Source organism: Canis lupus, chromosome 20 (genome assembly GCF_048164855.1).
Source record: "Canis lupus baileyi chromosome 20, mCanLup2.hap1, whole genome shotgun sequence".
NCBI lineage: Eukaryota > Metazoa > Chordata > Mammalia > Carnivora > Canidae > Canis > Canis lupus.
The window spans coordinates 24,400,298-24,423,701 of NC_132857.1; the positions used below are offsets into that span (position 1 = coordinate 24,400,298).

Here is a 23,404-nt window from a genome sequence, read left to right on the forward strand (position 1 = left end):
TCCAAGAAGAGGACTTAACAATTATCAATATATATGACCTGAATGTGGGAGATGACAAATATATCAATGAATTAATAACCAAAATTAAGACATATTTAGATGATAATACACTTATACTTGGTGACTTCGATTTAAGGCTTTCTGCACTGGATAGGTCTTCTAAGCACAACATCTGCAAAGAAACAAGAGCTTTAAATGATACACTGGACCAGATGGACTTCAGGTATCTACAGAACTTTACATCCAAACTCAACTGAATACACATTCTTCTCAAGTGCACATGGAACTTTCTCCAGAATAGACCACATACTGGGTCACAAATCGGGTCTGAACCGATACCAAAAGATTTGGATCTTCCCCTGCATATTCTCAGACCATAATGCCTTGAAATTAGAACTAAATCACAAGAAGAAGTTTGGAAGGACCTCAAACACGTGGAGGTTAAGGACCATCCTGCTAAAAGATGAAAGGGTCAACCAGGAAATGAAGGAAGAATTAAAAAGATTCATGGAAACTAATGAGAATGAAGGTACAACCATTCAAAATCGATGGGATGCAGCAAAAGCAGTCCTAAGGGGGAAATACATCGCAATACAAGCATCCATTCAAAAACTGGAAAGAACTCAAGTAAAAAAGCTAACCTTACACCTAAAGGAGCTAGAGAAAAAACAGCAAAAGTGAATATTTGAATTTTGGATTTCATGATGAAGAATCACCTTAGCTTAAATATAATAGAAGATTCACACCAGAACAGATGGACAGATTTGAATACATAAATATGTATTAAACCTATTTTGTATCAAAACATGCATATTTTAATATACACTGGTGTAAAAGACTGAACATATTTAAATCAAAATATTTTAGTAGATATTTTAATTGTTTATATATGATATAAACAATTAAATTTATATATATATATATAAACAATATCTCTATCCATTTCTATATTTTACATATTAACTACAATGGCCATGGCTTACCTATATAATAAATTTTTTTTTTTTAAATTTGAGTCCTTTTTGAAAGTGTTGCTGATGGCTAAGAATGAGGTCAGGCTACAGTATTTGATAACTAAGCCAAATTAAAATTTCATTTCATATTTTAAGTAGCATATACACAAAAAACAAATTCAATAAAAAATGAATCAATAAAAGTAATATTAATTTTCATTTTTTAAATGAACGTAATGCGTTTTAAGACAGATTTTATCCTCCATATTAAAATTTTTAAAATATATAAAGCTAAGTGTAACATTATCAAATCTACTATATCATATTCCATTAGTTCATGTCCTTTTCTTCACTTGATGCATTGGATGGGAAACACTCAGAAAAAATATCACTCTAAGTATTCATAATTTCTATATTTAACCAAGCTTATTTATGCATGCATATATATATATACATATGTATGTATGTGTCTGTTTCAAGATGTTTTAGAGGGAGCGCAGGTTTCCTCCCTTTCCTGTCAGAGAAGCACACACCTAACAAAAAGGAAGGAGGATGAGGGACTCATTTATGGACAGTTCTGCATTATACATAAAAATAACTTATATTAAGTTTTTGGCATGTGAGTCCAGAATAATAATGCTGGATTGTTATATAATCAAAAATGTTAACTTTATGGATGAGCGAGTTGTGATGCCAAGGCCCATATATGCATATATTCTTAAAAAGAGTATAACTACAAAATTTATATTTAGAAATATAAAACTTATAATAGAGAACTTACAAAATCTATACTTCCTAAGTTTAATATATTAAAATTTCCTTTTATTGGCATTGTTGTCTTTTTTTTTTATGATAGTCCCACAGAGAGAGAGAGAGAGAGAGAGGCAGAGACATAGGCAGAGGGAGAAGCAGGCTCCATGCACCGGGAGCCCGACGTGGGATTCGATCCCGGGTCTCCAGGATCGCGCCCTGGGCCAAAGGCAGGCGCTAAACCGCTGCGCCGCCCAGGGATCCCTTGGCATTGTTGTCTAACTGAACTTTCCAATGTGCAAGTGTTATAGAATAGCAAAGTTTAATCGATATTATCTAAAATTCATGTGCAGCTTTTACTGATATTTTGGCAAATATAGCACTGGATAACATCAGGAAAGTAGTAAAGTTTTATGCTTTTGTTCCCAAAAATTAGCAAAAGAGTAAAAACAATCTATAAAAGTTGAATCCGTTGAATATTTTCATCACTCAACACCTACTCACATGGAAATGTGACTGTAGAATAAGGAGAGAATATTTAAAAATTGCTACCTCTAAATTAGTTAGGTATAAAATGAATTACTATTGCTCATTGCATTCATATAAGTGTCCCCAAATATAGGTACCTCAGAAAAGTTTTGAGGCCTCTGATACAACATAATGGAATACTTCTAATTTTTAAATGCAGATTTACCGTTAAATGTGAAAACAATATATAACATGATTTGTACTCTGTTGACAATTTACTATTGTTTAAAGTGTTTAATTTTGGGGCGCCTGGGTGGTGTAGCCAGTTAAGCATCCAGCTCTTGGTCTTGGCTCAGGTAGTGATCTCATGGTCCTGAGATCCGCCCCCGTCACTTCATGTTCAGGTAGGGGTGTGCTTGAAATTCTCTCTCGCTCTCCCTCTGGCCCTCCTGCTCATGCTCGCTCTCTCTCTACAACAAAAAAAATAAGTCTTAGGAAAAATGTTTACTTCTATGAACACACGGAGTTGATGGATGCCTCCCTCCGTGACAGCTTGCCAGCCCGGTTCTGCCGAACATGAAGACGTGGTCGGCCCATCGATACATGAATTCCACATTGCATAATTCTTTGTTTACTTGAAATTTCTACACTGCTGACTTTACAGTGGTATTTTCCATTATTAAATGGTAGTTTGGGAACCCATACCGCAAATGAGTGTGCACTGTTTGCAAGGTTGCGATTCTGAATGTTTAGAGTACATGCACGCACACTTCTAGTCAGAGTTGGTCGTAGAACAAGGGTTCTGAAACTTCAGTTTGCATGACAATCTCATGGGGGCCTTGAAAATTCCTGGGCCCTACTACCTCAGTTTCTGAACTCCCTGGAGTGTGTTTAAGATTTGCTCTTCTAGGGGATTCCTGGGTGGCTCAGCGGTTTGGCACCTGCCTTTGGCCCAGGGCGCCATCCTGGAGTCCTGGGATCGAGTCCGGGTCAGGCTCCCGGCATGGAGCATGCTTATCCCTCTGACTGTGTCTCTGACTCTCTCCCTCTCTCTCTCTCTGCCTATAAAAAGTCTAAAAAAAAAAAGATTTGCTCATCTAACAATATTCCACCTGATGCTGGTGCTGTTAGTTTTGTGGTCCACATTTTGAGAACCAGTGATTTACAGGGAAAAATATTGGACAGTAGCTGGAGGGTCACAAAGTCTGTTTGATCCATATTGTTTGTTGCTTCAGGAGAATTTTTAAAAATTCACATTTAAAAATTACTTATTCTGATAGGACATTGAAAAAATATGGTTGCTCTTTTTTGCTTATTGATAGATAAATTCGGAAGTGGGATGACAACTAGACCAGCGTTTTGCACACTGGAAAATGATTTTCTTTTCATATAGTCATTCCCTTGGCAAGTATTTATTCATCAGAATACCATTAAAATTGTCGTTGGAGTCTCTGGTGGATTAAAACAGCCTGACTTAATTTCACACGCATGCATGCACACATTTTATATAGGAAAACAAATACTTTGACGTGCCTAGGTTGGAGAAAAAGTTGTGAAATATTGCCTGTGTGCCTGGCTTTTGAATTGCTGTGAATTTCTGGTCAGTTTTCAATGACATGACTCACATAGTATCTTGGTAAACATTAAGTGGCTAAGACAAATGACCTCTCTCCAGTGAAGCTCCTGAAACATGATGAAGATTACAACTTCTCATGATTGAAACTGGTTGAAAATTATTGCCTTCCACTGAGGGAAAATCCCAACCTATTCTTTTTGATCTGTGCACATTCTATGAAAAAAAAAATGGCAAGAACAGGGATGAATTTTTTTTCCTTCAGTGTGTACCAAATTTAGAAATCGGACATTTTCAAATTTTAAAAATTTCTAAATCTGTAGTACCTTTTGAAATATTAATGGGTATTAAGTCTTGAAACAAGATAGTTTCAATGTATGTATTGTTAGCTCTTGCAGATTAAGTGATAGACTTGACGGCCTTTGCACTTTTCCTCTAGGCTTCATTATATGATATTGAGAAAAATTAAAATCAGTACCTAAGAATTAAACATTATACATTTATAGAAGTATATTTGAGGCAACAAGTGCCTATTAAAATATTACCTTATGTTCTGTTCACAACTAGAAAGTCGTAACAGTGTTGGAGTCAATCTTTCACTTTATGGATTTGTAAACTCTAAATAGAATTAGGCATAAGGTATTAAATGATGCTGAGCAAAGCAGTAGGGAAAAGTCAATTAAATGAAGTGGGGAAATCATCCAAGTTACAAGGTAGACTTGCTCCATAGCTATCTTCTCTCATTTATTATAATGAGGCCAAGTGGATGATATCAAACAGCTAAAAGAATATATGCAACAACATGAAATGTTCTAATAACAGTAAATATAATTTTTGAATACTTTTGAATACTTTGATAACCTTCGAGACCGATTTTTAACTTTAAAATGGAAATTAAAGTTTGTGAGACATAAAACAAAATTTTAACGTGGCATGTATGTAAAAAAGCTATAAAATGAATATCGACTCGGATTTAACTTTCATGCTTTTCAAATAACATAGGAATAGAAAAATAACAGCAAACAAAAATTAAATTGAGAGACCAGGTCATTAATATCTACACTTCTTGCCACCTCTTCTCTCCACCAAATATCTTGGTTTCTTGCTTTAGGGAAATTTAAATCCAAAGTCTACAAGCCATCAAAGCTATAAGACCAGGTATACAAAGGTAGCATGCCCTGGGGTCTTGACTTTTTTTATGTTAATAGATCTTATTTTGAAGTAGATAATAGATTGTTTTTAAATTTAGCTATCTAACGATTTGGATGATTTTTGGGTAAGTGTAACTACTTATCTCACAGTTTTAAACAGGGATAAGAATTTTAAACCTGGCTATATTGAGAGAGCATGGACTCCTGAGAGTGACCCCGTAAAACATCTGTTAGGAATCCTCTTGTAGGGTCAATGGCAGGTCTTATCTCGAAGCTAAGGAAAAACAAAACAAAACAGAATTCAAATTCTTGATTTTGTTAACATCAGGTTAACATTCTGTTAACATCCCAACTAACATAAAATAATTCCTTGAGTAGAAATAGAATAGAATTGACTTCCCTTTTCTCAAATCAGGCAGCCCTAGCAGTGAATTAAAACCATGGTAGTCAGACTGTCCTTAAACACACAACTGTTAATATGCCGTGAAAGACATTGCATCCTGTGTCATTTCCAATGCTCTGTAACAAATTACCTGGAACTTAGTGGTATAAAACAATACAGATGTATTAGTTGCATGTCTAGAAGAAAAAGTCTGAAATGGTTTTGTAAGGTTAAAATCAAGGACTGTGTTTTATCCGGATGCTGTAGGGAAGATTCTGTCCCTTGCCTTTTCCTGGTTCCGGAGGCTGCCCTCCGTCCTTGGTGTGTGCACCTGCCCCCCTGTCCTCAGCCGTGTAGCCACATCCTCCTTCACTCTGACCTTCCTGCTTCCCTCTTACACTGGTTCTTCTGATCATATTGGGTTTCCTGGAAAATCCGGGACAATCTTCCCATCTCAGAATCCTTAACTGAATCACTTCTGCAGAAGCCTGTTTGCATGGCAATATGATATGTTCCAAGGGTTACAATGTGGGCATCTTTCAGGGGCCAATATTTCTCTTACCCGAGACAGGAGCACAGTTTTTATGTAATAATAATGTGTAGTTTCTGTGGAGTGTCAAATGGTGTTCCCCCTGAAGGTATGCCCACGTCATATTTCTGGAAACAGGACACGTCTGTCACCTTATTTGGAAGAAAGGATCTTTGCAGATGTTAGGTCAAAGATCTTGAGAAGAAGCTCCTTAAACCCTCCCCTGTCCTTGAAATGTGCCTGCAAACTACTATTCTCATGCCGGCAGCCCTTTTGGGGATGCAGTCTGATGAGAGTGAGGTGTTCTTGAGACAATTAAGATGTTGTTGAGAGCAAATAACTAAACCAAGTTAAGTCCTCTGTATAAACTTTTTTTAAATATGCACAGAGCCTGATGTGGGGCTCGATCTCACAACCCTGAGATCATGACCTGACGTGAAATCAGGAGTCTAATGCTTCACGGACTCAGCCACCCAGGAACCCCTAAACTGTTAAGTCCCAGTGCGTGGGTGGGTGTGAGAATCTCCTTGTCTTGGGGCCACTTAGGATAAGCCTCATATTCCCTTGTTTATTAAAACAGCCACCTGCCAATCTGGAATCCTCTGTTGCTTTCTCTGGGATCTCCAAGCCCCCTGTGTGTGGGGGCCACATTCAGATTTCACCTGGGGAGCCCTCAAGGTTGCAAACCAACAATACAGCCCGTCACAGGAAAATGACATAGTCTCTAAATGTGAAAATGTCTGAAAGGCATATTTCGAGTTCTAGAAATTTTTCAAACAAAGATTAAAAATAACTTTAATAATCATAGTATTCATATGTACATTTGAATATACATTTATACATTTATAATCTGTACATTTATAATCTTAAAGATTTTCATATTTTTAAGAAAGATCTTATTTATTTATTCATGAGAGACCCAGACAGACAGGCAGAGACACAGGCAGAGGGAGAAGCAGGCTCCATGTAGGGAGCCCAATGTGGGACTCGATCCCGTTACCCTGGGGTCATGCCCTGAGCCAAAGGCAGATGCTGAACCCCTGAGCCACCCAGGTGCCCAGATTTTAGTATGTTAAGACACATCTTTAAAGACTGTGTAGAGGTGTCGCCTGGCTGGCACAGCTGGTTAAGCATCCAAGTCTTGGTTTTAGCTCAAGTCCTGATCTCAGGGTCTTGGGATCAAGCCTCACATTGGGCTCTGTACTAAGTGTAGAGTCTGCTTGAGATTCTCTGTCTCCTGCTCATTCTCTCTCTAAAATAGATAAATCTTTAAAAAACTGTATAGAAATATCATACCTAGAGATATACCCAAGAGGGGTTTCTTGTTTGTGATAATTGAAAGATAAATACGTATCTCTGCTATGAACTCTTGTTTCAGGAGTTGAATAAAATTTTACAGAATTGAAAAATGATGAATTAAGCAAAACAAACCTATAAATCCCTTTCCTTCATACTGGTGGACTAAAAATGGTTTGTATGAAAAAGAAAAGATTGTATATAACATTGTTATTCTGGGTACCAAATATAAACTTGTAAATAAATTCACAATATGATGAGTCTTTAAGAGGATAGTTGATAGAGTGAGTCATTCATTATTGGTGCCATTATTTACATTTTTCATTTCCTACAAGTTTTCTTGGCGAGATGCTAGATAGAAAAATATATTTCATTTTTTTATTGGTGTTCAATTTACAAAAATACAGAATAACCCCCAGTGCCCATCACCCAATCACTCCCACCCCCCGCCCTCCTCCCCTTCTACCACCCTTAGTTCGTTTCCCAGAGTTAGCAGTCTTTACCTTATGTCTCCCTTTCTGATATTTCCCACACATTTCTTCTCCCTTCCCTTATATTCCCTTTCACTATTATTTATATTCCCCACATGAATGAGAACATATAATGTTTGTCCTTCTCCGACTGACTTACTTCACTCAGCATAATACCCTCCAGTTCCATCCACGTTGAAGCAAATGGTGGGTATTTGTCATTTCTAATGGCTGAGTAATATTCCATTGTATACATAAACCACATCTTCTTTATCCACTCATCTTTTGATGGACACCGAGGCTCCTTCCACAGTTTGGCTATCGTGGCCATTGCTGCTATAAACATCGGGGTGCAGGTGTCCCGGGGTTTCATTGCATCGGTATCTTTGGGGTAAACCCCCAACAGTGCAATTGCTGGGTCATAGGGCAGATCTATTTTTAACTTTTTGAGGAGCCTCCACACAGTTTTCCAGAGTGGCTGCACCAGTTCACATTCCCATCAACAGTGTAAGAGGGTTCCCTTTTCTCCGCATCCTCTCCAACATTTGTTGTTTCCTGCCTTGTTAATTTTCCCCATTCTCACTGGTGTGAGGTGGGATCTCATGGTGGTTTTGATTTGTATTTCCCTGATGGCAAGTGATGCAGAGCATTTTCTCATGTGCATGTTGGCCATGTTTATGTCTTCCTCTGTGAGATTTCTGTTCATGTCTTTTGCCCATTTCATGATTGGATTGTTTGTTTCTTTGGTGTTGAGTTTAAGAAGTTCTTTATAGATCTTGGAAACTAGCCCTTTATCTGATATGTCATTTGCAAATATCTTCTCCCATTCTGTAGGTTGTCTTTGAGTTTTGTTGACTGTATCCTTTGCTGTGCAAAAGCTTCTTATCTTGATGAAGTCCCAATAGTTCATTTTTGCTTTTGTTTCTTTTGCCTTCGTGGATGTATCTTGCAAGAAGTTATTGTGGCCGAGTTCAAAAAGGGTGTTGCCTGTGTTCTTCTCTAGGATTTTGATGGAATCTTGTCTCACATTTAGATCTTTCATCCATTTTGAGTTTATCTTTGTCTGTGGTGAAAGAGAGTGGTCTAGTTTCATTCTTCTGCATGTGGATGTCCAATTTTCCCAGCACCATTTATTGGAGAGACTGTCTTTCTTCCAATGGATAATCTTTCCTCCTTTATCGAATATTAGTCGACCATAAAGCTCAGGGTCCACTTCTGGGTTCTCTATTCTGTTCCATTGAACTATGTGTCTGTGTTTGTGCCAGTACCACACTGTCTTGATGACCACAGCTTTGTAGAACAACCTGAAATCTGGCATTGTGATGCCCCCAGATATGGTTTTCTTTTTTAAAATTCCCCTGGCTATTCGGGGTCTTTTCTGATTCCACACAAATCATAAAATAATTTGTTCTAACTCTCTGAAGAAAGTCCGTGGAATTTTGATAGGGATTGCATTAAACGTGTAAATTGCCCCGGGTAACATTGACATTTTCACAATCTTAATTCTGCCAATCCATGAGCATGGAATATTTTTCCATCTCTTTGTGTCTTCCTCAATTTCTTTCAGAAGTGTTCTATGGTTTTTAGGGTATAGGTCCTTTACCTCTTTGGTTAGGTTTCTTCCTAGGTATCTTATGCTTTTGGGTGCAATTGTAAATGGGATGGACTCCTTAATTTATCTTTCTTCAGTCTCATTGTTAGTGTATAGAAATGCCACTGACTTCTGGGCATTGATTTTGTATCCTGCCACACTGCCAAATTGTTGTACGAGTGCTAGCAATCTTGGGGTGGAGGCTTTTGGGTTTTCTATGAAGAATATCATGTCATTGGTGAGGAGGGAGAGTTTGACTTCTTGTTTGCCAATTTGAATGCCTTTAATGTCTTTTTGTTGTCTGATTGCTGAGGCTAGGACTTCCAGTACTATGTTGAATAGCAGTGGTGAGAGTGGACATCCCTGTCTGGTTCCTGATGTTAGGGGAAAGGCTCCCAGTGCTTCCCCATTGAGAGTGATATTTGCTGTGGGCTTTTCGTAGATGTCTTTTAAGATGTTGAGGAATGTTCCCTCTATCCCTACACTCTGAAGAGATTTGATCAGGAATGGGTGCTCTATTTTGTCACATGCTTTCTCTGCGTCTATTGAGAGGATCCTATGGTTCTTGTTTTTTCACTTGCTGATATGATGAATCACATTGATTGTTTTATCAGTGTTGAACCAGCCTTGCATCCCAGGTATAAATCCTACTTGATCATGGTGAATAATCCTCTTAATGTACTGTTGTATCCTATTGGCTAGTATCTTGTTGAGAATTGTTGCATCCATGTTCATCAGGGATATTGGTCTATAATTCTCCTTTTTGATGGGGTCTTTGTCTGGTTTTGGAATTAAGGTGATGCTGGCCTCATAGAACGAGTTTGGAAGTACTCTATCTCTATCTTTCCAAACAGCTTTAGTAGAATAGGTATGGTTTCTTCTTTAAACGTTTGATAGAATTCCCCAGGGAAGCCATCTGGCCCTGGACTTTTGTGTCTTGGGAGGTTTTTGATGACTGCTTCAATTTCCTCCCTGGTTATTGGCCTGTTCAGATTTGCTATTTCGTCCTGTTCCAGTTCTGGTAGTTTATGGCTTTCCATGCAGGGATCCCAATGAGAGACTTGATCCTGGGTCTCCATGATCAGGCCCCAGCCAAAGGCAGATGCTAAATTGCTGAGCCACCCAGGGTGCCCTATTCATTTGTTTCATTTATTTATTTATTTATTTATTTATTTATTTATTTATTTATTTATTTATTTTAGTCACAGAGAGAGGGAGAGAGGCAGAGACACAGGCAGAAGGAGAAGCAGGCTCCATGCACCAGGAGCCCGATGTGGGATTCGATCCCGTGTCTCCAGGATCGCGCCCTGGGCCAAAGGCAGGCGCCAAACTGCTGCGCCACCCAGGGATCCCTATTCATTTGTTTCTAATAGTGATTAAGAAAAAATCATTTTAAGATACATTGAGTACCACGTGCCAGTTCAAAGTTACTATGGTTTTTTTTGTTTTTTTTTTTTACTTTTCCAACTGATGTAGATACTGAAAAGGAAACTGACAATATTCAGTTACCTGGCAAATAAAATACATATACATAAAATATACATAAAATATATATTACAAATAGTGACATTCATATATATCAAAGGAAAGGCTAATTATCTAAGTTTCTAAGAGTGAATTCCACATCATTAATTTGTCCAATGCAATAACATCTTGTGGAGGCCTGTAAATGCAGCAAAAAGAAGTTTATTAAGTAATCGTGTCATTTCTGCATCTAGAGAACAATATGGTATCGGTGATCTAATTATGATTAATATTACGTTTAAACTGGAATATTTAAATTAAGCTAGAACTTTCATGTTATAAGACAGGGGAACTACAAACAAACCTTAAAAGAATTTCCAAAACCCTGGTCCAGAAAGAGAAAAAAAGATCAGGCACCTGAGAGGTTCAAGGAATTGACTGAATCATCATGTGTACCTACATTCCACTTAAATGACAGGAGAGGCATCCCTGGATGGCATAGCAGTTTTGCGCCTGCCTTTGGCTCAGGGTTGCGATCCTGGAGACCCGGGATCGAATCCCACATCACGCTCCTGGTGCATGGAGCCTGCTTCTCCCTCTTCCTGTGTCTCTGCCTCTCTCTCTCTCTCTCTCTCTCTGTGACTATCATAAATTAAAAAAAAAGAAATGACAGGAGAGCAGAAAAGAAGCTCCATTATCAACACATGAAAAAATTTTAGAAAAGTCTGGAAGATTAGAAATCAGGGTTGAAATGATAGATAACCACTGCAGAAGAAATCTCAACCCATAACAGACACAAGAAAAATGTTACAAAGAAGAACCTACTTCCCAAGGAAACCCCAGAGAAACTTCACACTTGGAATGAACTGGTACACAAAACCCCACTGGACCCTCAGCCAATCACCAGGGAGGCCAGAACTGGGGCTGCTTAGCTTGCTGTCCCCAAGAGAAACACCCAGAACGGCTGTCTTTTACATAGTTGAGGATTTGTTCTGGGAGTTCCTTGTCTGGCTGCTGAGGATAAAGAGAAGCAAAGCATAGCCTGAATTTTTTGAACCTTGGTGGTAGGCAAGGGGAGGAAAGGACAAGGACAGTAAGCTCCACTAAGGAGTGAGATTCAATAAGGGAGAGAACACAGAACAAAGCCTTCTCTCCCTTGGCATTATCACCACACTCCACACTCCTGTGAAGGAGGAGGAGACAGAGGAGGGGGAAGAGGTAAGGTGAGTGGGAGAAGGGAGAGGGGAGGAAGAGGAACGTATAGTGTGTGTGTGTGTGTGTGTGTGTGTGTGTGTGTACATAAGCAGAATCCTTGTGAAAAGTTGTAAAAATATGAATCAGACTTTTAACAGTTATCATTTGGAGGCTGGGAGAAAAAGTAGTCTGTATTCAATACAATTTTAGGGTTTTTTGTTTTGGTTTTTACAATGAACAGAATTGTTGTAATTTTTAAAACAATATATATTAGAAAATTCCAGGAAGAGACAGAAATGATGATCATAGTCATCATTTCTGGGCAAGAAAGGCTTGATGCAAAAGTTCAAAGCACTGAAGCAAATCTAACCATCAGCTACAGTTAATTAACGGATGTTCCTCTAATAGTTAAACATCCTTGGAAGTGTTTTAATTCCAAACCTCCAGAAACTATAAAGTTATTTGTAATTAAGAAGGTAATTAACTTCTATACAATTGTTACTTTTTTGTGCAAAAAAAATACACAAAAAACAACACACTCAGCAAAAGAGACGTCTCTTTCTAAATTAACTCAAAGTGGTAATTTCCAGGGTTTGGAAACCACTTCCTAAGAGTTACCCAAAGCAACAAAGGACTCACCTAATGAAAATTTCAGAAGACAATCATAAATCTTAATACTTATCTGATCAATACCCAAGAAATTCAATTGAAATGTCTTTCCAGAATATTAATCATTAGATTCCTGATGGCCTTCATAGCAGCAAGAAAAGATAATAAGTTTTAATTTTAAAACATGGTAACAGGGATCCCTGGGTGGCGCAGCGGTTTGGCGCCTGCCTTTGGCCCAGGGCGCGATCCTGGAGACCCAGGATTGATTCCCACGTCGGGCTCCCGGTGCATGGAGCCTGCTTCTCCCTCTGCCTGTGTCTCTGCCTCTCTCTCTCTCTCTCTCTCTCACTGTGTGCCTATCATAAATAAATTAAAAAAAAAATAAAAAAAAACACCTAAAAAAAAAAAAAACATGGTAACATTAACTTAAACTGCAATCATAAGACAGACACAGCATGCCTATTTAGGGGCTCCGTAACAAAAGAAAATTTTAATGTACCAGTTAAAACCTGAACTTAGAGTAATAATAGCATTATAGCCACCAAGGTCCAACCACATGTTTTGTCTGTTTGCCAAGATATGGTAAGAAGAGAAATGTCATTACAGGTATTTCTCCACTCTATTTATTTAATAGAAATCTCTAGGTACCTTTCTAAATATAATTCCTACCACTGCCCAAAATCTCCCCCTTCATTCACTACCACAATAGTTTTCAGAAATATCCCTAAACTTCTCTAGTTTAATCACATAATAACTCTTCACTATATTGTTCTCCTTCAAAATTTCCCATTGTCAGAACCTGCCAGATTCCTAATCCTGGAGCTCTTTTGAGCTCTTGGGGCAATATTCCTCACGTGTAGACTCACCCCCAGGCCAAATTCTGTGCCCTTTGGCAAGAATTTAAAGGGGGTTGACCTGAGGATCCCTGGGTGGCTCCGCGGTTTGGCACCTGCCTTTGGCCCAGGGCATGATCCCAGGATCGAGTTCCGCATCGGGCTCCTGGCATGAAGCCTGCTTCTCCCTCTGCCTGTGTCTCTGCCTCTCTCTCTCTCTCTCTCTCTCTCTCTCTCCTTGCTCTCTTTCTTTCTCTGTGTCTAAAATAAATAAATAAATAAATAAATAAATAAATAAATAAATAAATAATAAATAAATAAATAAATAAATCAATCTTCAGAAAAAAATAAAGGGTATTGACCCAATCTCCTGGGAACTCAGCAACTCCCCATTGTCATTAGCATGGCTCTGCCCTGGTATTCCAGCTCTGGTGACTACTTTCGTATTCTGATCCTGACATTTACCTCTCTTATTCTAGCTATCAGTTTCTGGTCACCAGGTTTGTGGCTCATTCTCCCGAACATAGTTCCCTCCATTAGAGAAAGTCACCCTTTACATTTACATTTTAGGAGTTAACCCCTTCCTAAACTCTGCCTGGAGTCTGGGGTCCTGCTTATGGTTCCTGCTATGGGCTCCAGGTGATTCTGTTGAAAATGCTTGAGCTGGGGGCACTCAGGGTGGCTCAGTCAGTTGAACATCAGACTCTTGGTTTGCACTCAGGTTACAATCGCAGGGTCCTGAGATTAGGTTCTCCTGTCAAGCTCTGTGCTCAGCAGAGTCAGGCTGACCCCCTCCCCCATTCTGCTCCTCCCCCTGCTTAATCTCTCTCTCTCAAATAAATAAAGTCTTTTTAAAAAGTGCCTTAGCTGGGACGCCTGGGTGGTCAGTGGTTGAGCATTTGCCTTTGGCTCAGGGCATGATCCCGGAGTTCCAGGATCGAGCTCCACATCCGGCTCCCTGCATGGAGCCTGCTTCTCCCTCTGCCTGTGTCTCTGCCTCTCTCTCTGTGTCTCTCATGAATAAATATATAAAATCTTTAAGAAATAAAAAAAATAAAAATGCCTTAGCTGAAAGAAGGCTGACATGATCTTTCAAAAAGCAAATATTCTTTTTCTAAAAAAGTTATTTCTTTTAGAGGAAGAGAGAGAAAGCGAGCATGAGTGGGAGTCAGAAGGAGTAGAGGGCAGAAGGGAGGGCATCTTCAAGCAGACTCCCCGCTGAGCTAGCAGCACCATAGGAGGGGGGGCCAATCTCACGACCCTGAGACCATTACTTGAGCCAATACCAAGAGTCCCATGCTTTATGGAATGAGCCACCCAGGCACCCGAAAAGCAAATATTCTTCAACCAGTGGTTTTCATTGTGTTGGTAATCAGAATACAACATAGAACAAGTGGTTTTACGTTATCTGTCTCTTGCATTATATCATCCATCATTCTGAATTTTTTGTTTTTCAGTCTTTTTTTTAAAGATTTTATTTATTTATTCACGATAGACATTGAGAGGCAGAGACACAGGCAGAGGGAGAAGCAGGTTCCATGCAGGGAGCCTGACGTGAGACTCGATCCCGGGACTTCAGGATTGCACCCTGGGCCAAAGTCGGGTGCGCTAAACTGCTGAGCCACCCAGGGATCCCCTGTATTTCAGTCTTAATTCATTTTGCTTTATTTGTATATCATTTTCAGCTAATTACTTTTTACTGTAAGCTGTTTGGAGTATCAAAAAGCTGCAGTAGTCCAAATGTCCAACAAGAGAAGTTGCAATAAATTAAATGCTTAAAAAATGGTTTTAAAAAGTATCAAATGTAATTTTTGGGGGGGCATACACTCGCATTATTTTATTTTGCTTTTCCAGTCTGAAGCTACTATCATGGGCATTTAGTTATACAAATCACACAAAACATAAAAGACCAAGACACCCAGAGTGAGATACATGGCAGAGATGAACTGGTAGGGGGGCTGGCAGGGGCAGGGCTGGGAGCCAGGGGCCTGCGGTTTCCCGATGGGGCTCCCGGTGGAGGGTGACGCCTAGCTTCATCCCACCCCGAGACCCGAGGAGTCTGGTCGGACAGGGAGCACCGATCACACCGGGAGGTTCTGGCTTAGGTGGCGAGGGAGCTCAGCACCACCAGATGGGGACAGAAGCATAGGCAGGCAGGAAGGAGGGGGCCAGCGAGAGCCTCCTGGGGAGGTAGGGGCAGGTTCTGGATTCAGGGGAACATCCTGCACCTCCCCCCAACTAGCAGACAAGGAGAGCACCAACTCCTGGAGATGCTGCTTCAAGATTCCCCCACAGGACCCCTTGAAAATCATTCACGGCTACCACGAGGCTTGCCTGGGTGCTTCCAGCAATAATGCTTCGTTTAAAAAAATACTGATTTGGTCATTTTCTGATTCCAGTCAGGCCTGGATGAAAGGAGAGAGAGCAGAGCCCCAGGCCAGAGCGGGCTCTGCGGAGGGTGAGCCTGCTTGGTGCACAGGAGCAAGCAGCAGGCACTTGCTGGCTGCACCCCCTCCTTCCCGCGGCCTTCGCCAGACACAGGGAAGGTGCACCAGGAGGGGTCCGATGGTACAGTTCCTGGGAAGTGGGGGACAGAGGCTCTCACACGGGGACGTACTGGACGCTGACAGCCACGGGAGGCGTGCAATCCACTGCCTCCACCAAGAATGCCAGCTGCTATTTTGACATCGAGTGGCGTGATCGGCGGATCACACTGCGTGTGTCCGTGCAAGTTTGTGACAGCCAAGAAGAACGGCAGCTGGCTGCCTTGGTGGAGAGAGCAGGGGATCGGAGCTTTTCCTCATGAAGCTCATCAACCGTCCCGTCATCGTGTTCCGTGGAGAGCATGGCTTCATTGGTTGCCGTCATGGGCACCCTGGATGCCAACCGCTCCAGCTACGATGTCCTCCAGCTGGAGTTCAATGATGGTGCCTACAACATCAAAGACTCCACAGGCAAGTGACTCATCGGTCGCCAGCAGCAGCGACACCCCCGTGGACTTCTTCAAATTCTGTGACTACAACAAAGTGGCCATCAAGGTTAGTGGGCGCTACCTGAAGGGGGGCCATGCAGGGGTCCTGAAGGCCTGCGCTGAGACATCGAGCCAGCCAGCTCTGAGAGTACTGGCCGCTGCCCAGCGCCCCAGCCCCGCCCTGCCCACACCCTTCTACTAATATCTGTCTTCTCCAGGCGGGCTCTGGCGTGGTGGTGAGCCCCTTGCCTTTCAAACTGGAAACCCAGCAAAACTGGTGCCCCTACCCGTTGCCCCAGGCCTGGCCCTCAGAGGGATCTCAGATCCTTCTGTCCTCTCTTCTCTGCTGTGGGTGAGGCTGGCACCCCTTTCTTCTGACCTCAGACGACTCTGAGCCTTATTTTCCCAAAATGGCCAAGAAGAGTGGGGGGCTGGGAGCCTGGCGGGTGTGTAACTGGAATCTCCTGCCCCCTCCGAGAGCCTCAAATGTAATTTTAGAGGAAAAAATATATATGTATGTCATGTATATCATTGTGCTATATATATACATATATATCTCAGTGTGTATAGATATATACCTATCAATGTGCTCCCAAAAGAAAAAGATATCAAACACGTTAACAGACCTTGCTTGTTTGCTTTATTGAAGTTCGATTTGCGGACATACAGTATAACACCCAGTGCTCATCCCATCAAGTGCCCTCCTCAGTGCCCATCACCCAGTTACCCCAGCCTCCTCCCCGTCTCCCCTTCCACAACACTTTGTTCATTTCCCAGGGTTAGGAGTCTCTCATGGTTTGTCCCCCTCTCTAAATTTTCCCACTCAGGTCCCCTCCTTTCTCTTATAATCCCTTTCATTATTTCTGATATTCCCCATATGAGTGAAACCATATAATGGTTGTCCTCCTCCGATTGACTTACTTCACTCAGCATAATACCCTCCAGTGTCATCCACATCAAAGCAAATGGTGGGTATTTGTCCTTTCTGATGGCGGAGTAATATTCCATTCTCTATATATACATCTTCTTTATCCATTCATCTGTCGAAGGACACCATGGCTCTTTCCACAGTTTGGCTATTGTGGACATTCCTGCTATAAACATTGGGGTACAGGTGTCCCAGCATTTCACTGCATCTGTATTTTTGGGATAAATACCCAGTAGTGCAATTGTTGGGTTATAGGGTAGCTCTATTTTTAACTTTTTGAGGAACCTCCACACTGTTTTCCAGAGTGGCTGTACCAGCTTGCATTCCCACCAACAGTGTAAGAGGATTCCCCTTTTAGGGATGTCTGGGTGGGTCAGTGGTTGAGCGTCTGCTTTTGGCTCAGGGCATGATCCCAAGGTCCTGGGATGAGTCTCATATCAGGCTCCCTGCATTGAGCCTATTTCTCCCTCTGCTTACGTCTCTGCCTCTTTCTGTATCTCCCATGAATAAATAAAATTAAAAAAAAAAGAGAGGATTCCCCTTTTTCCTCATCCGCTCCAACATTTGTTGTTTCTTGCCTTGTTGATTTTCACCATTCTCACTGGTGTGAGGTGGTATTTCATTGTGGTTTTGATTTGTATTTCCCTGATGGCAAATGATGCGGAGCATTTTCTCATGTGCTTTTTGGCCATGTGTATGTCTTCTTTGGTGAAATTTCTGTTCATGTCTTCTACCCATTTCATGATTGGATTTTTTGTTTCTTGGGTGTTGAGTTTACTAAGTTATTTATAGATCTTAGATACTAGTCCTTTATCTGATATGTCATTTGCAAATAGCAGAGCCTATTTCTAAGTAAAAGCAATTGTACATATTTTACCATGTTCTTCTGTTAGTCCATATGTTATAATTTTTCTAGAATTAACATGTGTTATTTTTGCAGTAAAAAAATAATAAATAATAAACAGACCTTGATAAATAAATAAACTTGATGCCGAGCAGTGGTACCACTTAGTGACTAAACAGCACAGGCTTTGGGTGGACTAGGGTTCAATGTCTCTTTCTATGATTAATTGGCTGTGTAACTGCAAACAGCTTCATCTCTCAAACCACCAGTTTCTTCATTTGCAAGATGGAGAAAATAACAGTGCTTATCTCATAGACTGATTTTAAGGAATAAGGTGCTTGGCACATGAGCATTTGTGAATGGTAGTCGCTATTATTATTACTAATTATTATTATTATTAGTAGTAGTAGTAGTAGTAGTAGTAGTATTATGTAAAGCTTGAAAGCCTGTGGTTAAAATATTCATTTTATTTTCAAATTTATTTCAACCCAACTGTCAAATAAAGTTGCTCTGACAATGCTGCTTTTGACTAAATTTCATTTGGCCAAATTGATCTCAGCCAAAATATAATTCAATTCCACCGACTGCCTCCCAGAGCTCTGAATTGCTTTGGATTTCTGTTGTCACGCACTGTTCACTTGTTAACATACTAATGCATCACTCTGGTTTGAACCTCTGATCCCAACCACTTGTCTGAACTATATCTAAAGTGACCAGCCATCTGCTTTGTCTGCAACTGAAGAGTTTCCCAGATCATGGGGCTTTCAGAGTTAAAACTAAAAAGAGTTCTGAGCAAAACAGAATTTTTGGTCACCCTAATTATACCCATCATGTTCTCCAAAACCACATTCTTAACTCTACTTATGATTTCCTACCAATAATATTTACTGGGTGCATCCCCCAATCTCTAGTCCCAGCTCAGGACTCTCAATAGGCAGAACCAGCCATAACCCAAATATGGCTTCAACAGCTTATCAAATAGACTCCCATAATCTGAACTCAGTTTGTCCTCTCATCTTCAAATATCCTTCAAAAGAACCTACATCTTATTTTTCAGTCCAATTGGTATACTTCGTCTCAAAAACACTGGACTCGTTCCTGCCTTAGTACAACTGCAAAGATGCCACCTGGCCTCTCTTACAATGCTTCATCATCATCATCTGAGGCACAGTTCATTTGTATCCTTCTCCATATCTAATCTACTAAATGCATGTAGGTTCCAGGAGTTTTTCTATATAAAATGTCTTAATTTTATTGGTTACTTATAATCCATTTCAGTGTTTTTTTGTCATTTAATTCATATGATCAGTGAGATTCTAATATGTGTTTATATCATTTTCCCAAAGATAATTTCCTCAAGGCAACAAACAAGAATTACCATGTGTTGCCCACAGTAGTAGCTGTACTCATACAGTTGCTCAACATTTGACAAATAATGAATAGTAAAAAAAGCATATTAAAATGCTTGTGTCTATAGAAGAAAAACACTTATTAATAAAAGTTTCCTAAATAAATAAATAAATAAATAAATAAATAAATAAATAAATAAATAAAAGTTTACTGATATTTTCCTTTACTTGACTTTGGTAGTAGGCTATTACAATAAGCCAGGTCACAGATAGTGATGACTTGGGAATATTATGACAGGGGAATAGTGGAGATGGGGAGAAGTAATCAGTATGATCTGAAGAGAAAGCAGATGCTATTTCCTGACAGAATGTACATGCAGTATGAGAGTAAAAGGTTTAAGGGTGAGTCCAGGGTACTACAGTTTTCCCTCAAGCATTCACAGATGTTACTCTATTTAATGATAATTCTTGGGATGCCTGGGTGGCTCAGCAGTGGTTGAGTGTCTGTCTTTAGCTTAGGGCATGATCCTGGAGTCCTGGGATTGACTCCTGCATTGGGCTCTCTGCATGGAGCCGGTTTCTCCCTCTGCCTATGTCTCTGCCTCTCTCTGTGTGTCTCTCATGAATAAGTAAGTAAAATCTTTAACAAAGAGAGAAAGGAAAATTTCCTGTTGAAAAATAATAATAATTCTTCTTAAGGTTCAAAATAAAACACTAACTACAGATTTTTGCTTTGAATCTATATCTTCTCTGTATATTTCAACATATTTTCATGTGGTCCTTCACTCATGTGCCAAAGAATATTAATCAACTCATTTTTAAAAAAAGATTTTATTTATTTATTTGACATGGAAAGAACAAGAGAGAACAAGCATGAGCTGGGGGTGAGCAGAGGGAGAAGGAGAAGCAGACTCCCTGTTGAGCAGAGAACTCATGTGTTGTTTGATCCCAGGACCTTGGGATCTTGACCTGAGTTGAAGGCAGAAGCTTAACCAAATGAGCCACCCGGATAACCCAAATTCAGCCATTTTTAAAATTAACTACTATTCTTCAACAAATCTACACAGAGTCATTTATAATTCCCAACCAAAAAATAAATCATTTTAGTAACAAACTACTTGCAAAGCTCTTCCTTTGGACTGATAATCTATTCAAATAAGTAAAGTACAGGAGAATGTTGATCTGTTTCTCTGAATGACACAAAAAAATCATGGTGGCTTACAGTTTTATTAGATTCATCATTTTGGTAGTAACATCTCATACAGAATTCAGATTTACAGGCAAATTTACACATACAAGAGCTTCTCTGAATATCCTAATTGTTAGGGTTTTTTTTTAACAAACTTAGGAAATGAAGATGAACAAGCCCAGAAAAATGTAGTAAGTAACCTGGCTGGAATGATTCAACAGGAAAATTGGAGATAGTGCCTTATGGTAGAGCTGCTACAGAGTATTCTCTTGAGGCGGGTGCTCTGCCAAAATCCTAATGCACCACGATGACCGTTTCTGAATTCATAAAGTATGGAAGGGCCACCATATAGTGTTATATCCAACTGTTATGAAGTTTGAATGATTACCTGTATGCATATAGTCTTTAAAAAATACTATCGTCAATGTCATTACCTCTTTCCATACTAGTAACCTACTCTTACCTTGCTAGAGTGTCTTAGCTGATTGGGAAGTTCCAACACAGGATCAGTACATAGTGATGGAATCAGCCCCTATGCCAGAATAAAAACTCAGGTCTAGAGAGGAATAAGGAGAGAGACTGGATGATGGGCTTTAGAACTAGACTAGGAACTGACACTACTCTGCTACTTTCTGCCTATGTAGATATCCTTCCTTATCCCATGGGCCTCAATTTCCTCATCCGTAAAGCAGAAAATATAAAACTTATTTATGCCTTGGATCGTACTGCTATTTTCCAATAAGTGGCTAAGAACACATAAAAGAAACAACAATACCTCACATCAATATAGCACTTGGCAATTTTCTAAAAATATCACGTACTTTATCAGATTTTCACCTTCTGAGAGATGGATGAAAATGTCAAGTGCATTTCCAAGTACACTGGGTGGAGAGACTCTGCCTTGGAATCAGACAGACCTGACTTGGGATTCTGGTATACAACTTATTAGCAATGTATCCTCAGGAAAGGTTATCTTAACTTCATTTATTACCTTATCTACAAAATAGGATCAATAGCACCTACCTAAAAGAGTAATTCTGGATTAAAAAATCCAAAAAAATCTGGGTCCATCTCCCAGAAGAACACCTCCAAGCTGTGCACATTTTACCGATGGGGGAATTGAGACTAAGCGATGATAAACAATTGTAAAGCTCACACTTACCAAATCCTAGAGCCAGTCTAGAACTAGAACCATGAGAAGAACTGGCATAGTGAACTCAGGAGTGAAATAGAATGAGTTCATCTATATAGCTTTCAATTTTCCTGGATAAAACATTTCTTAAAGGAGGCTAAAACAACCCAATGCATTTAAGGGCTAAAGGGAATTTGTCCTCATATATTTCTTTTATTTCTTCTGCTTAATTTTCAATGACTCACAAAATAATTTCCTTTCTTTGGCCAGACACCTATTATTTACTATGCTACCTCAATCTTATGAGCAGGAAAAAAACTTATATTCTGTTATGTACATCTGATATTAATATACTCATGAAATAGCCACTTATATGTCATATACAAAGTAAGAACACTTAATTAGGAGACAAGATTGTTCTTCTGGCTTTGGATTTCCCATGTGGGCCATTTCACCTTGGGTGAGTCTCATCATCTTTGAAACTCTTTCACTTAATCTGTAAAATAGTGTAGGTAGACTTTATAATCTCATCCCTTTCAGAAGTAGATTCAATCACAGGTGAAATAACATCTTTCCCAAGAGCTTTAATGAAGTTAAAGAGAAATGCATATACAGGATGATGTGATCATTGCTGCCCCTCTCAGACCTCACCCTATGAAAAGGACAGTTGGTATGGAATTAAGAAAAACACTTAAGTGGGGTATGACAGTGAAAAAGTGGAATACACAATCTTGGAAGATTGGGGGAGGGGACTTCTCTGAAATTACACAGGATCATGTAAGCCACCATTTGATAAGCTTTTACCAATGGAACTGCTTCTGTATTGTGGCAATAGCTAAGACCAAATAAACTCACAATGCCTTCCAGTCTAATTCTTTCTGATTCTATCACTATCACAAAACATTTACTCCTGGATATCTAGATGTATCTACTTTTCAAATTTCCTATCTCCTTCCAACATCCAGCATCACTCACAAATCTCCACTTTCTCTGACAACTTGCCCACTGTCCCTTTTCAAGTACCATACCCCACTAAGATTTCATGATCTCATGCATTTGAGGTTCAGTTCTGCTATTTCAAAACAGCAAATGTAACTATCTCTTGTTTTGTAAGGAAATATAGTCCCCACTGTGCACAAGTAAATATAACTCTAGAAAAGGCAATGGGTGATTTGGTATTTCAGCTGCACCTGTCTGTGACTTAACTTGATTTCTCTTTACTTGTTGGCAGAATGCTGTCCACATGTGGGTGCTGTAAAAAAAAACATATGACTATGAAATTGGCAAAGGCATAATTTAGTGTATTGAAACGGTAGAAGATAGTGTCAGATTATCCAGCCAAATTGACTAATGACTAATCAATAGAGTAGGAAATAATCTTCAAAATTCCTAAAGTTACAAACTGAAACTATAGCAGTATGGATGAGGAAAGTTTGAACTCCTACTCAATTATCAATAGAAGTAGGAGACAAGTTATACAGTGGAGAAAATAAAATATAATGAAGTAGGAAGTAAGAATTCCATATGTAATATCCTTTCACTTAATTCTTCCTTACAAAAATCCTAATTCAACCTCAACCTGTATATTAACATCAGTTCTACAGAGTTCAAAATATAAAGCTGAAAAATATCAGGAAAAAATTATTTCCACAGTAAAATTCACAAAATATATCATTAATACTCCCCTAACAATAGAAAAAATCTTTAAAATGAACACTGGATGTTATT

General features: G+C 39.6%; 1 protein-coding gene across 3 annotated transcripts in view; it reads right to left on the reverse strand.

The window, feature by feature from the left end:
* Positions 1–2,438: 2,438 nt before the first annotated feature.
* LOC140611771 (uncharacterized) overlaps positions 2,439–23,404 on the reverse strand; it is a 120,989-nt gene continuing 100,023 nt past the window's right edge. For 2 of the 3 annotated variants that reach the window (XR_012012970.1, XR_012012968.1), the window contains 2 exons: positions 5,073–5,169; positions 2,439–2,641 (listed from right to left, as the gene is read on the reverse strand). The gene's annotated coding sequence lies outside the window, so the exon portion shown is untranslated. The remainder of the gene's footprint in view (positions 2,642–5,072; positions 5,170–23,404) is intronic. The other variant, XM_072788646.1, reaches the window with a different exon arrangement.